The following is a 15,039-nucleotide window of genomic DNA, read 5'->3' as shown; positions in this document are numbered from 1 at the left end:
GCCTCCCTTCTGTGAAAGAACTGGGATTTGGCAGCCCTTTTTCCTGTCCAGGTTGGGCAGTTAAAGAGCGTTTGCAGCCTGAGTCCTGGAAAGGTAGCTGCAGACCACTTGCTGTTATTTCTTACGGAAGAAGGGCTTTGACTAGGAAAGGCTCATATGCCCTTTGAAACAGGTTAGACTTTGTTCTGAAAACCTTAGGGAGCCATTGAAGGATTGTAAGTAAGTGGAATGAATGACCTTGTCAACAGCGAGGAAGATGGGATTAGAAACAAAGCTGGATGCAGGGCAGTCATTCGGGAGAGATTAGTGCAGGAATCCAGGTACCACAGAATCAAGGCTCTATGGTGGCAGTGGGATGGAGATGAAGGTATGGGTTCAAAATTATATGGGGGACAGAAGGAATAGGACTTGGTAGCCCATTAGCTTTGGGCAGAAAAGAGAAAAGAAGGATGGCATCCATGGTTCTGGCTTTGGGTGGAATTACAAAACTCGGGAAAATGAGAGCTTCTGAGGGAGGAATGAAGATGTCATTTTGGACATGTTGCGATGGAACAATGTGTTGGATATCAGGTGGCTAAGTGTAAACAAAGTTAGAAGGATGGGAGCTGGAGAAATAGTTTGGGGGGGTCATCACCACATAAATGACAGTGTAAGTTGTGAGTACAGATAAATTCACCTAATCGAGATTTGTCAAGGAAGTCAACAATAGAGCTAAAAATGGAACCTGGCGTAAGACCTTCATTTAAGGGGTCGGGGTTGGAACGCAGAGACTTTAAAGGACTATTCAGCAAATGATGTATTCAAATACATTGATTCACAGTAGGGTCTGTTGGAAGGACAAAGGAGTTGAGGTTTTGAAGACAGGATAATTGAAGTGATGGATCAGATTAGCTAAAGACAGTGAGGAAGAAAAGGAATTGAACATTAAACAGAGAAGTCACTAGAATTCCCTATGAGGTTGTGCTCCAGGGGTGCCACCCCTGTAGGGAAAAAAGGGTAAACATTGCCTCCTGGGATTGTGCCATGCAGTGGCTATATTCTAACATGGTTCTTTGGGCACATCAAGCACAATTCCCAAGGCCAACTGTCAGTGGTTTTTTTATGGATATAGGAGCCCTTGGAGCACAAGAGCCAGAAAGCTGTGTGCGTGGTGCTGCGTGGGGTTGAGCCGTGTTAGCAGCCCTGATCCTGGGTACTGCTGGGCATGCATACGTGGTGAGTATGGACGGTGAGGGGGTGGGAGGTGAGCTGTGGAATGGCAGTGTCAGATTGGCAGGACCGGGAAGAAACTGGAGGTGTGGAGACCACCTGGGAGATTATTTAACATCTAATTCATTCCTAAATCATTCATTTCAAAAACACGTCCTAAGTACTATATGATGAGTGCTGCATTCGGTTCTGGGAGTAACTTCGTTGGTGCTAATTTGAGGCTGAAGTCTTTATTGGGAGGATTCCATAGGTGGTGCATTTCCTAACTGGTCTTTGTAAAGTTGGCTTTTACTTCTCTTCTAGAGATGGAAAAAGGAGTTTTGACTAGGAAGGCACTTAGTCTTTGATTAGTTCCTAAAATAGCCTGCTTTTACTTTTTTCCTTTCTCTTCTCCGCCCTCCCACCCTCCCTCCCTTCCCACCTTTCTTTAACCTTCAAACATCTTACCAGACTTTGTAGTTTTTGCTTTGATTTCCAACATGGGTGGAGTGGGGGGGCATTACTGTTCAGTTCAGATTTTTTCTCGGCATATTTTTCTTGTTCTCTGTTGAGATGCTGAAGTAGTTGGGAATAACTGAAGCAGGACTGTGGGCGCGATATACAGTGATCAGAAGACTTCGCAGGTTTATATTTCAGTGCATGTAATTCTTTGGCTAAAGGGTAAGAATAAAATAAAATCGAGGCAGGTGGTATCACGATGTATTACTTAGAATAAGGCATATAAAAAGGGCCCTTCTTTTCTATCCCGTGGGGAGGGAGGTGTCCCTCACTGCTGTAGGGAAAAGCTCAGTGTAACCAGACTTTGAGGTTTCTGTGCTGGTCTGTATTTGACTCTGCTTGGTTGTGCCGAGGAGAAAGGTCCTTCTCGTTCCAGGTCCAGCCTCCGCTGGACAAGTTATTACCTATTTGGTATTAGTAAATAGGAATTTGGAAAGGAGAATAAAGATAAATAAAAGAACAAATAACAATGTAAAACTTAAATTAGGCTTTGAGGCAACAGTAACTTTTGCACACCAACCAGTATGTGTCTGAATTTCTAAATGAATTTTGTGGACAGCCATTTCTGTAGAATCAAGACCCCAAATTCTGTCTCTAGATCATCCCAGGATTATATTGCATTCTATGAACCTTTTGCAGGTCCAGTGTTAGGAAGTTCTTACCAGTCAAAATATATGCTAAAAACAAAATAGGATTTGAGAGTAGTAAAAATGGAAGTACTTTTCTTCTAGAATATACTTTATTTCTTTTTTAATAAATGAGGCAAAGTGCTCAGTTGTTAAATAATAATTGCTAATAAGGAAACTGAAGCATAGGGAGGGAAGATGACTTGCTTAAGGTTATAAAGCTAGGAAGTGGTAGAATCAGTAATCAACCCAGATGGCGTGACTACAGCCGTGGCCCAACCTTTTTGCTAAGCGGTCTTTTTTTTTTTTAATTTTTAGTTATTTATTTATTTTTGCTATGCTGCCTCCCAAGTGCCTAAAAGAGTTAGGTATGTATTATTGTTATTGCTATTTTTTAATTATTATTATTTTCTACGTAGGTAATATCAACACATGACAAATCAGTACCCAAATCTGGCCAGTCTGTTACTATGTAGCTATAGCAAAGGGCTTTGTGAATTTCATTTGGTCACTGATTGTGTTGTGGTACAAGTCAGTGATCTCTTGAAATCTAAAGTTTTAACATTCTTTTAAATGAATGGAAATGATTTGTACGATTTCTAAAAAGTGCATGGGCTTTGGAGCCCCTAGAACTGAGGTTTAATACCATCTTAACTATACCAAACTGCACCAAAATACCTAATCTGTCTGAGTCTCCATGTTCTTATAAAGTGAGATTTAACCTCCTTTATGAGGCCGCTTTATAAAGATTCAGTGGGTAGAGAGTGGGATGTGGCTAAGTGCTTACTAGATGCTTGTTCTTTTCCTCCTGGGTTTCTGAAGAAATTAGTATCAAATTACTATCCCAAATCAAAGAATGCAAAGACAAAAACTAAAACTATCACCTAGATATCATCATATATTATTTGGAAATGCTATGAATGCTTATATCTCTAAACACCTCATCTGGTTGAAATAAAAAGTAAACATAAAAGAAAAGGTAAACGAGAAAACATTAAGGTTATGTATATTGCTAGAATTTAATCACAAACCCAGAGTCCATATGAAAAGTCTAGGGAAAAGTGAGTGCAAGGATTTCAAGTATTTTGGATGCTCTATGGACTTGAAAACTAGGTTCTGCTTTAAATGTTCCTTAAATCTACCCACATTAGCATGATCTTAATTTTCTTCTTGAATTAGAGCTGCAAATTTTCTGGTGTCTTGATGTATGGACTGAGGTAGACTTTATTTTAAGTATTTTTCCTTTTATTAAACCGGGAAAGAGTANCTCAACTGTTACTTAAAAAAAAAACAAAAGACAAAAACAAAACAACCACACATGCAGGAAGATTCCTTTCTCTTCTTTTCTCTTTTAGATTGAACCCTCACTGTTTTTAAATTGTGACTTCTTTTTGCTCCAGGTATTTCACAGAATGTCATCTCGTAATGGAAATTCAGAGTAATTTTTTTTCTATTCATTTGTACATAATAGGAAAATAACTTAATAGTTTTTGCCTCAAAGCACTTTATAAGTAATTTTATTTTCTTTCGCTAGAGAGCATATTATGGGGATTTAATGCATCAAGATATAATGTTACCTCTTTTGACTGTTTTGATACCAGCATCTGTTCTGAGAATTTGTGTTAGGAAAAGTGGTCACGATGAACTTTGCTTTCAAAATTGTTTTTGGACTTTCTTCGTCAAACCAAAGGATTGTGCTTGCCTGTATTCAGAGCTAAAATCAATCAAATTTTACAAAACATCAAGCGTGTGTTTGCTGAGAACACAGCAAGTGTGTTTTCAAAGATGGATCAACAAAATAAATTTGTTTTTAGTTCCTCTTCTTAGATGGCTCTTCCTAAAAGAATGTTTGTTTGTGGTTGGTTGGAGCTGAGTAGGGGGCCCACTTTGAAGTTTAATCAGGGATTATTTGATCCTCTTTTGCAATAAAGTGTGGTGATTTGTGTAGTGTTCAGTGGATGGCACCCTAATTGTAGTAAAGGAATTTAGTTCTTCCTGCCTAAACTTGATTTGAACCCAAAGAATGGCTTCCATTGAATGATAACGTGTGTGTGCATATGTGCACTTAACGACTGAGCCACCCAGGCGCCCCAACTTACTGATATTTTCAAGTCTTTTTTTTTTTTTAAGATTTTATTTATTTGTTTGAGAGAGAGAGAGAGAAAGCACGCATACACGTGTGAGCACAAGCAAGGGGAGGGGCAGAGGGAGAGGGAGAGAGAATCCTCACGCAGGACCCTCAGTGAGCTTGGAGTCTGACACAGGGCTCGATCCCAGGACCCTGAGATCGTGACCAGAACCGAAGTTGGAGGCTTAACCGACTGAGCTACCCAGGCACCCCAAGCCTTTTTTTTTTTTTTTTTTTGTAAAACAACTGCAGTGTTTAGTCATGAAAACAACTTGCCATTCTGAAAACAACTTTAAGGGAGAAAAGTCTTCCCCATTAAAATAAACAATCAAAATTGCAAATATTATAGCTTTTCACTCCTTTAAAATAATCCCTGCAAGACTGCCCCTCCATTCAAGATCTTTCCTGTACCATCACATATTGAAGAGAAAGCAATATTACAGTAATGCTTGATAGGTTCACTTAACATAAGAACTTGTTCGATGATTTTTTCATCTTTGGCTTTAGTGGTCTTTCTCCTTTTACACATTAAAAGTGCCGCTGCAGTAACCAGGACTTGGGAGAGAACATTCACCTTTTTATCACATACCATTTTGTGACCTACACCTTGACCATCCTTTTTAAAATTGAAACTGCTCTACCCCAGGACTCTTGATTCTCCTTGCCTTGCTATATTTTTTCATCATATTTACCAACTTCTAACATTCTACGTGATGTACTCATTGATTAGATTTCTTTGTTTATTGCCCGATTGTCATCCTAGAAGGTCTTGTTCATAAGAAAAGGAATTTTTTTTATTTCATCAGAATCAGGTAAAGCAATCCTTGGAATATAATAGACACTCAATAAATGCGTGTCTTGTACTTCTTCAGTGATAAAAGGGGAATGGGCTAGTTTTTCCTGTCAAGTCAGAAATGCTATTTTAATTTAGTTCATTTTTTACATTTTCAGTAGAACCAAAGTGTACTTATTTTGGTTACTTTTATTCATTCTATTATTGCTTACAGATACAAATAAATTATAATTAATATTTAAAGGATGAATAACTTCATGATTAAATAGCTTGACATATAAGTTACTTAGAAGTTTCAATGAACTAAAACTATTCATATTTCAATTTTAAAAACTTGAGCAATGACTGTAAGATATCTTACTTTGTAAGATACAGTACAAAGTACAAAGTTTGATACCATCAAGCTAGAAGCTAGTTCAAAAGTTAGTCGCTAGCTGCAATCAAATGTCAGGAAAATTTCATTTTTATTCCTGATGTGATGGTGTTATGACAGGAAGCTTCTTGGCAATTTGAATACCTTTATTGTTGTTTTATTTAAAAATAATTGGTCCTTATTATTCCCTGCGGCTACCTTCGAGAGTACCCTCCACTCCCACCCCTGCCCATGTGAAATATTGCTTATAGGCAGTTGATTTTATTTTAAGCACCAGGAACTTTTTCCAGAAGACTTTAATATTTTTAAATTTTCTATGCTATGTAAAATTGCAAAGTTGCTGATCTGAAGGTCACTTATTTTATTTGAAAAGTGAAATGTATGCATGAGTGAAGAAAAATGCAGGCAGGAAGGGAGATTTGTGCATAGCTGACCCATTTCTAGAGAACAATACACATAATAATGGTACTGGATAAAGTGAAGAGACTGCTTAGAGAAATTGTTTTCTTAACATGAAATTGATTTAATATGGTGTTCTAAAAGTGGAATTGGTATGTTTTCCAAGATCTCTAATTGGAAAACATAGTTACCTCTAATGCATCATGCTAAATAACCTAGGGTCTGTTTTTTTAATTAGAAAACTTTTGCTCAAAAATGTTGTCTTCAAAATAGTTGTTAATTTCAAATAGCACAGATTTTCTTCTCCCATTAGAACTAGTAAGAATATTCTTTATTGGAAATGGTTTACCTGAGATTCGATTTGATCCACCTGGGAATTCTGAACGAGCAGCTGTGGGAAGGAAGTAGTACCACCTCTCCTCCCCTCAACAATTTTAGACACTAAACCAGCCTCAGAACAGGGGCGCCTGGGTGGCTCCGTTAGTTAAGCATCTGACTCTTGATTTGGGCTCAGGTCATAATCTCAGGGTCGTGAGATTAAGCCCTGAGTCAGGCTCCAGGCTGAGTGTGGAGCCTGCTTAAGATTCTCTCTCTCCCCCTGCCCCTACCCCCTACTCCTCACCCCCCACCCTGACTCATGCTTTCTCTCTCCTTCTTAAAAAAAAAAAAAATCCTCAGAACACTGATACCATTTCTGGCACTTACATGCTAAATTAGATATTTTATATTTGTGCTTCATTCATGACTACATGTAAAATAAAATATTTTGTAGTTTTTATAATTTGAGAGGGAAATATTTGGCCTAGTTGACTGGAAGAAAAGTGTTCCTGGCTTTGAGATGCCCTGTAGTGGAAAGCCTATCAAAAAGTGAAAATGTAACCAAACCAAAGCAGCATTCACCAGCCCAGCGCCCAGCAGGTCATAGCCACTGACGCCAAGCTTTTGCAGAGGAGAAAGATGGGCTGTTTGCTGGTTAGGCATCACCCAAGAAGATGGGGAGCTAATGCTCAAAAGTCCTGAACTCCCTGATGGCTTGCAAGGGAGAGTTATTAAAGGCAAAATTTGAGGCAGGGGTCTCCTGAGAAGGCGGGCACCGTTGATTGGCGACCCATGAGGTCATGCTAGCAGGTGTCCTTGTGCTGCTTCACCTGGTCCCCAAGAGGTCTTTTCCCTCCCAAGAGACTTGGAATCTAAAAGATATCTTTATTCTTTATGTTTGCGATTTCATTAGGTACATTGGGCAATTATATCTTTAGGGTAGTATGAATTAACTACTTGTAAGCTAGTGGGGCTGCATTCTGACTTGCTCCTTGGCCAGTCCGGCCATACCTGGGGACTATATGACCTTTCATGTTCATTCTTTCATCTGAAGTGACAAGATGGAGGCTGGCTTCAAAAATGCTTTACAGAGTTTTATATCCAAGGTAGACAAAGGCTCCGTTACCCTGCATTTGACCGGTGGGAAAGCTCACAGGATTCGCATAGTCTTTGCATGAAGTGGAAGGGTGATGCCATTATTAATGGGTTTCTGTAGGAAGCTTAATGAAAAAATGGCAAGTCAGAAGATCCTTCTTATTTATTTATTTATTTATTTATTTTAAAGATTTTATTTATTTATTTGACAGAGATAGAGACAGCCAGCGAGAGAGGGAACACAAGCAGCGGGAGTGGGAGAGGAAGAAGCAGGCTCCTAGTGGAGGAGCCCGATGTGGGGCTCGATCCCATAACGCCAGGATCACGCCCTGAGCCGAAGGCAGACGCTTAACCGCTGTGCCACCCAGGCACCCCAAAAGATCCTTATTTAAATAAGCAGATTGACCTACAAAAGAGTCCCCCCAATTTTATAAGTGTAAGTACGGCATTATCATAAATGTTGGTTACTGTTAAATAATCATATGTTAAAGCTGGGTCTTATAAAACACTTCCTTACAATAGAGGAAATGTAGAAATACAAATCTGAAGTTGCTTCAGGAACCCCTACCTTGCCAAATAAATCCTATGATCAAAAGTGTAGGTTCTGTAGGTTGAAATCACAGAACCCAAGAATGTTCCAAAAGTTCTTGGGCAATGTCAAAGTTCTAGAATTTAATATTTAATGAATGTTCTCTGTTTAACCTATTTCTCCTGTTGTCTATTTGTGGGTCTTTGCATGCATCCTAATTTCACTGCCAGCTGACCCAGAAACAACTTGAGATGTAGATATCTGTGTCATTGCTGTTTGACCCTGCTTACTATTACAGATGCATCCCATTTGTCCACATTTGGCATCCATGAGTAGCATGGTTTTCTTGCCTTTACTAAGCTCTCAGGTAGCTGGGTATTTTGTCTCACAAAGAAATCATATGTATGGCTTGTCCCCTGTTGGACAATCTGACAATTTGAAGAGATTTTTAAACTAAAGAAAAATGGAAGTTTTCCTGGAAGTTCCCAACTTCCATTATTTAAAATGCACAAGAAAACAACTTTACATCTGCAGGTAAGAAGCTAGTGAGAGGAGGACTTGGGAATAATTAAAGCCTTTAACAGCTCTGTTATTAGCCCGCAAGATGTTAAGATCAGACCCAGGCAAAAAGTTCCATCCCCCACCTTCTCTGAGCTTTCGTTTAATGTCAGTGGTAATGGAACAAGGCTTCCTTAGTCAATATCAAATCAAATGCTGGCAAGGTGCCTGGAGAGGCATTTGGATTTGTTGTTGCTCTTCCTCTGCTGTTTCTCAACCTTCTTGAATATTCCTTGCCCCTTTAGTGCTTGATGTAATACAGGCTTTATAAAAGAACCAGACCAAGGTATAATAGAGACCCATTATAACACAGCTCTGTTAAATGGATACCAACAAAAATGGGTCAAATTGTGCTCTTGAGGGGCACCTGGGTGGCTCAGTCATTAAGCGTCTGCCTTTGGCTCAGGTTATGATTCCGCGTTCTGGGATGGAGCCCTGCATCAGGCTCCTCCGCTGGGAGCCTGCTTCTTCCTCTCCCACTCCCCCTGCTTGTGTTCCCTCTCTCGCTGGCTGTCTCTCTCTCTCTGTCAAATAAATAAATAAAATCTTTTTTAAAAAATTGTGCTCTTGAACGCATAAGGTGGTATCATACACGCTGTATCTGAAATCAGCCTGCCCCAGGAGATAAGCGGTGGAAGAGAATGGGTTCCACTTCATTTTTTCTTGGTAGAGTTCCTTACTCTTTATGGAGTACGAGTAAATGCTCTGGACAGCTCTGACTGCCACGGGCAAGTGGGGTTTGTGCCCAATGTGCTACCTTTAGAAGTACCATGTACTCTTTAGAAGCATTTGTTGAAAAGATATTAAAGTCAAGCTCTTCGACTTTCCTTTCACAATGAGTGCTTCCTATGTTTTATTTTTGCATTCAGTGGTGTTGTTTTTCCCTAAATTCTAAATCCGTAAGCCATCAGTGGATACGCCAGGGGGGACAGGCTGACAGACTTCTGATCTCTATGCACAATACTCAGGGTGAGCCCCTGCACTCTTCTGGGATGAGAGGCTCGCCACGCCTTTTTGTCATGCCCTCAATATTTCCATTGCCTTTTCTTTTATGTTCTGTCTGTTCCTCCTGTTTCTTATGTAGCCTCATTACGGTTTGGCTGCATCAACTGAAATACGGTGTCATGCTTGTAAGACAGAGCATGCCCTGCGCAGTGAACAGCATTCTGTAGAGCTAATTTGTGCAATTGCTGGGTCATAGTGTAGTTCTATTTTTAACTTTTTGCAGAACCTCCATACTGTTTTCTAGAATGGCTGCACCAATTTATATTCCCACCAGCAGTGTAAGAGGGTTCCCCTTTCTCTGCAGCTTCACCAACGTCTGTTGTTTCCTGTGTTGTTAATTTTCCCCATTCTGACAGGTGTGAGGTGATACCTCATTGCACTTTTGATTTGTATTTCCCTCATAATGAATGATGTTGAGAATCTTTTCATGTGTCTGTTGGCCATCTGTATGTCTTCTTTGGAAAAATGTCTATTCATGTCTTCTCCCTATTTCTTAACTGGATTATTTGTTTGGGTGTTGAGTTTGATAAGTTCTTTATAAATTTCGGATACTAGCTCTTTACCAGATATGTCATTTCAAATATCTTCTCCCATCCCGTAGGCTGCCTTTTAGTTTTGTTGATGTTTCCTTTGCTGTGCAGAAGCAGCTTTTGATCTTGATCAAGTCCCAATAGTTCAGTTTTGCTTTTGTTGCCCTTGCTTCTGGAGACATATCCAGTAAGAAGTTGCTATGGCCCATATCAAAGAGGTTGCTGCCTGTGTTCTCCTCTAGGATTTTGATGGTTTCCTGTCTGATATTTAGGTCTTTCATCCATTCTGAATTTATTTTTGTGTATGGTGTAAGGAAGTGGTCTAGTTTCATTCTTCTGCATGTAGCTGTCCAGTTTTCCCAACACCATTTGTTGAAGAGACTGTCTTTTTTCCCTTGGATATTCTTTCCTGCTTTGTTGAAGATTAGTTGGCCATATTGTTGTGAGTCCATTCCTGGGTCTTCTCTTCTGTTCCACTGATCTATGGGTCTGTTTTTGTGTCAGTACCGTACTGTTTTTATTACTGTAACTTTATAACTCGAAGTCCAGAATTGCGATATCTCCAGCTTTGCTTTTCTTTTTCAAGATTACTTTGGCTGTTCAGGGTCTTTTGTGGTTCTATACAAATTTTAGGATGGTTTGTCCTAGCTCTGTGAAAAATGTTGTTGGTATTTTGATAGGGATTTAAATGTGTAGATTGCTTTGGGTAGTATAGACATTTTAATAATATTTGTTCTTCTAATCCATGAGCATGGAATATTTTTCCATTTCTTTATGTCATCTTCAATTTCTTTCATAAGTGTTCTGTAGTTTTCAGAGTGCAAATCTTCTACCTTTTTGGTTAGGTTTATTTCTAGGTATCTTATGGGTTTTGGTGCAATTGTAAATGGGATTGATTCCTTGATTTTTCTTTCTGCTGCTTCATTATTGGTGTACAGAAATTCAGCAGATATCTGTATGTTGATTTTCTATCCTGCAGCTTTACTGAATTTGTATATCAGTTCTAGCAGTTTTTTGGTGGATTCTTTCAGGTTTTCTACATAGAGTATCATGTCATCTATGAACAGTGAAAGTTTGACTTCTTCCTTACTGGTTTGGATGCCTTTTATTTCTTTCTGTTTTCTGATTGCTGAGGCTGGGACTTCCAGTGCTATGCTGAATAGCAGTGGTGATGGTGGACATGGCTGTCTTGTTACTGACCATAAAGGGAAATCCCTCAGTTTTTCCCCATTGAGGATGGTGTTAGCTGTGGGTCTTTCCTGTATGGCCTTCACGATACTGAAGTCTCATCTTCTTTTTCACGCTCTGTAACTCTCCAGCCATTCACCTATAACTTACACTGAAAGTGATTCTGGTAATATACCTGATTAGAGACTGGTTTACCCCAGAAACCTAAATAACTTTTTCCTTTGACTATTCATAGGAAAAAATACATATCTGGCACTGCTTGGAATAAAATTTCCAATGTTCTTACATTCAAAATTAATTTAATGGGTTTAAATTTTAAAACAATCACCTTCAGCTTACCTACTGAATAAGACTGATATGTGTGATTTAAATATTTTCATAAATTGAGGATAAATAGCTTAAAGAAAAAGCAATTAATACTCTCTGCACTGTTTCGTTTTTTAAAGCTCTCTGGGGCAGCCACTGTGCTTCAGGCAAAGATTGGATCTGGAAATAAAACGATGACACAGTTGGACACTCTCTCAGGCTTCAATGACCAGTGTCCAGTAGGAAACATGACAAAAAAAACCCAGTAGCCACAGTACAATACATGGCTATCAAAGTATGTACACGAATATTGTTTGAGGGGATTTGGGGTGGTGGTGGGAGAGTATAAGGAGGAGTCGAGGGGGACTAATGGGCTAAGACGTTAATGGACCAAGAGTCTATGAGGCTCAGGGGAGTCACAGTTTAGAATAATGATGGTCAGAGAGTAAATATCTAGAGAGATTGGAATTATGGTCAGAGATGAGGTCCAGGAAAGGGACAGGTGAATGGGTGCTCACCAGCAGCAAAGGTTACAGAGCTGGAAATGGTGGAGGTAGATGTTGGCGAGGCTGGTGTGCTCAGTGAGTCATTCAAGGAGGTTGGAATTCCCCCAATATGGTGGAAGGAGCTGCAGTCCAAGGGATACTTTATGATTAATTAACTACCTATTTTACCATCTCAAATTTAACATGACCCACATGGGATTGTGATATCCCCAGTCCCCAAAATATCCGTCGTCTCTCATGTTCCAGTTCACACTAGATCTTACTTAAAACCTATTCTTTTGCTCATGCCAAAGTCTTTTCAGTCACTCTGGATACTTTATTATTTCCCACCGCCATGGCTCATACATCACAACTGCTAGGGATATATCATCAAAGCACATCAGTGCTTCCCTCTTCTCTCTGTCTCTTTAGCTCCAAAGTGACCACATTAGCCTGCCTGAACCCCCACCGCAGCATCCTACCTAGATATCTGCCTTCCCTCACCATCTCCCAGTGATCCATTTCCTTTCTCCAGTGGTCTCCAAAAGTTTTATCATGAGTCATTATTTGAAAGAAAAAAAAAATCGAGCGTGTGCCTCTACTGTGTGCATGTTTATTTATAAGTTACGTATACGTACTACCATGTTCCTGTACCAATATATTAGATATTATTTAAGACACATGCAAAGGTAGAAATGTTAAAAAATGAAAATGAAGCCATTTAAAAATGCTTTGTGTTCACTGATAATAAAAAAAAATTTGCTTTCACTAAAAATTATTAATAATGAGAATAGTACAATTTAAATGTTCCATTACTTTTTGAGATCTTGGATTTAACACCACATTATAGTAATTTCCAATTCTACTTCACAGTGCAGTTTATTTTGGTTCTTGATTTAATGGCTGTTGTGTCTGGAAAAGCTAATTCATATAGACAGATCCAAATGAAAGGAGGACTTTTTTTTATTTTGCCTGTTGAACACTACTCACTTTTCTGTGTCGTTTCACAGATTGTGCTTTCTTGAGCTAGGAAATAACCATTTAACATCAGTAAAGATGGCTATTTTTAAGGCTAGTCCATGTTGAATATCCACTGAAATGCTTTGTTTGGAAGACTTTTCAACAGCTTGTAAAGACCTTCCAAGTTTACTGAAGTATTAAGACACGTGATTTGATAAGTGGCATCCCATATAACAATGATGACATTTCTAAACACCTATTTTTTAAAAACTCTCCTGGGAGCCACCTGGGTGGCTCTGTCGGTTAAGTGCCCAACTCTTGGTTTCTGTTCAGGTCATGATCTCAGGGGTGTGAGATAGAACTCTGAGCCCCATATGGGGCTCGCACTCAGTGGGGAATCTGCTTGGGATTCTTTCCCTTTCCCTCTCCCTCCCCTTCTGCCCTTTACCCTGCTCATGTGCCCTCTCTTTCTCTCTCTCTAAAATAAATAAAGCTTTAAAAAAAAATTCTTCTTCCATTGTACATATTTAAAGAATTTTAAATATTTTTATATTTTATATATATCCTATATCCCTTAAAGGGGTAGAGTACATGGGTTGATTTCAAAATATCTGCCCTGTGACATCCACTAGAAACACTGGTCATCCCAGAGTGGCTCGTCAAATTTTAAGAAAGAAAAATGCATAGGTGATCTTTAAGTGTTATACCATGAGGCAACTGTATGTCCATGTGTAAGATTTTCATGGTTACATCCCATCTTATTACTCAGTACTACAGAAATTCTATGTAAAGATTTTGAGTTTATAAAAGTAACCACATTGCTGACAGCCCATAGCCTGTAAATTCGAATACACCAGAATACACTGATGACAATGAAGTGAGGCAGCCCTGCTAACCTGCCCATCATCGAAACCCACCCTTTATTTTTTTTAATTTTATTTATTTATTTGACAGAGAGACAGCCAGCGAGAGAGGGAACACAAGCAGGGGGAGTGGGAGAGGAAGAAGCAGGCTCATAGCGGAGGAGCCTGATGTGGGGCTTGATCCCAGAACGCTGGGATCACGCCCTGAGCCGAAGGCAGATGCTTAACCACTGAGCCACCCAGGCGCCCTGAAAGCCGCCCTTTCCTTGTCATTCCTCCAAGGTCCACGGGACCAAGGGAGGACCCCAGTGCCATTCCATAAATATTAGTAGCAGCCTAACAAAAATAAATAAAAGTTGAAGTCCTGTTCTTGTCTCTGCACTCTCAGGACTTTTGTCAACATATGTGGTGCATGCACAGAAACCAAAACCCCAACCTGACATTGTTTTTCTCTGCTTCAAATTCTTCAGTTGTCTTGCATTGCTCTGAGAATAAATTCAAGATCTTTGAATTAACATGACTTCTGTGGTCATGCATAATTTGGGCCCTGCCTGCCTCTCAAGCCTCATCTTACAGCTTCATTAGAATCGAGCCATATGGGCCTTCTTTCGGTTCTCTGATTGCACCAAGCTCTTTTCCCCACGTGTCCCTTCCCTTCCCTTCCCTTCCCTTCCCTTCCCTTCCCTTCCCTTCCCTTCCCACCCCACCCCACCCCACGTGCTCTGCCCTGGCTTTGACTGCTCTTCTCCAGGTTCATCACCTTGCTGACTACAGAGATCATTCTGATCTGAAGTCAAATGTCACATCCCTCCGGACGTCCACCTGACCCCACCATTCTAATTCTTCCTCCTCTTTATATGCTTTCCTGATATTCCTTACTTTGGCTTAACTATACTTAATCATGATTTACAATTATGTATTTACTTGTGAAATTACGTGTCTGTCTCACCCAGTAAGTGCTTATGAGGGCAATAGGTTTTCTCCTAACACATCCCAATGGGCCTTTGTATCATGACACTTAATGTCTGAAATTGATGGCATTCTCCCATAATACTCTCGACCATCCTCTTGTCTGTTATCTGCCAACCTCCTTGTGACATCCCCAAATTCCTCTGGCTCCTGGGACATTTATTTGAGGAAGCTCTGTTAAGTGCCTACAAGGTGCCTCTGCTGGGT

The 15,039-nt window shown here is 39.8% G+C and overlaps 1 protein-coding gene across 1 annotated transcript in view; it reads left to right on the top strand.

The window, feature by feature from the left end:
- Positions 1–15,039, top strand: part of KCNK2 (potassium two pore domain channel subfamily K member 2) — a 133,532-nt gene that overhangs the window by 102,853 nt on the left and 15,640 nt on the right. The window lies entirely within an intron of this gene.

This window comes from Ursus maritimus, unplaced genomic scaffold (assembly GCF_017311325.1).
Source record: "Ursus maritimus isolate PB19 unplaced genomic scaffold, ASM1731132v1 scaffold_2, whole genome shotgun sequence".
Lineage (NCBI taxonomy): Eukaryota > Metazoa > Chordata > Mammalia > Carnivora > Ursidae > Ursus > Ursus maritimus.
The sequence above is the reverse complement of the archived record's forward strand: the minus strand, read 5'-3'. Positions and strand labels throughout refer to the sequence as shown.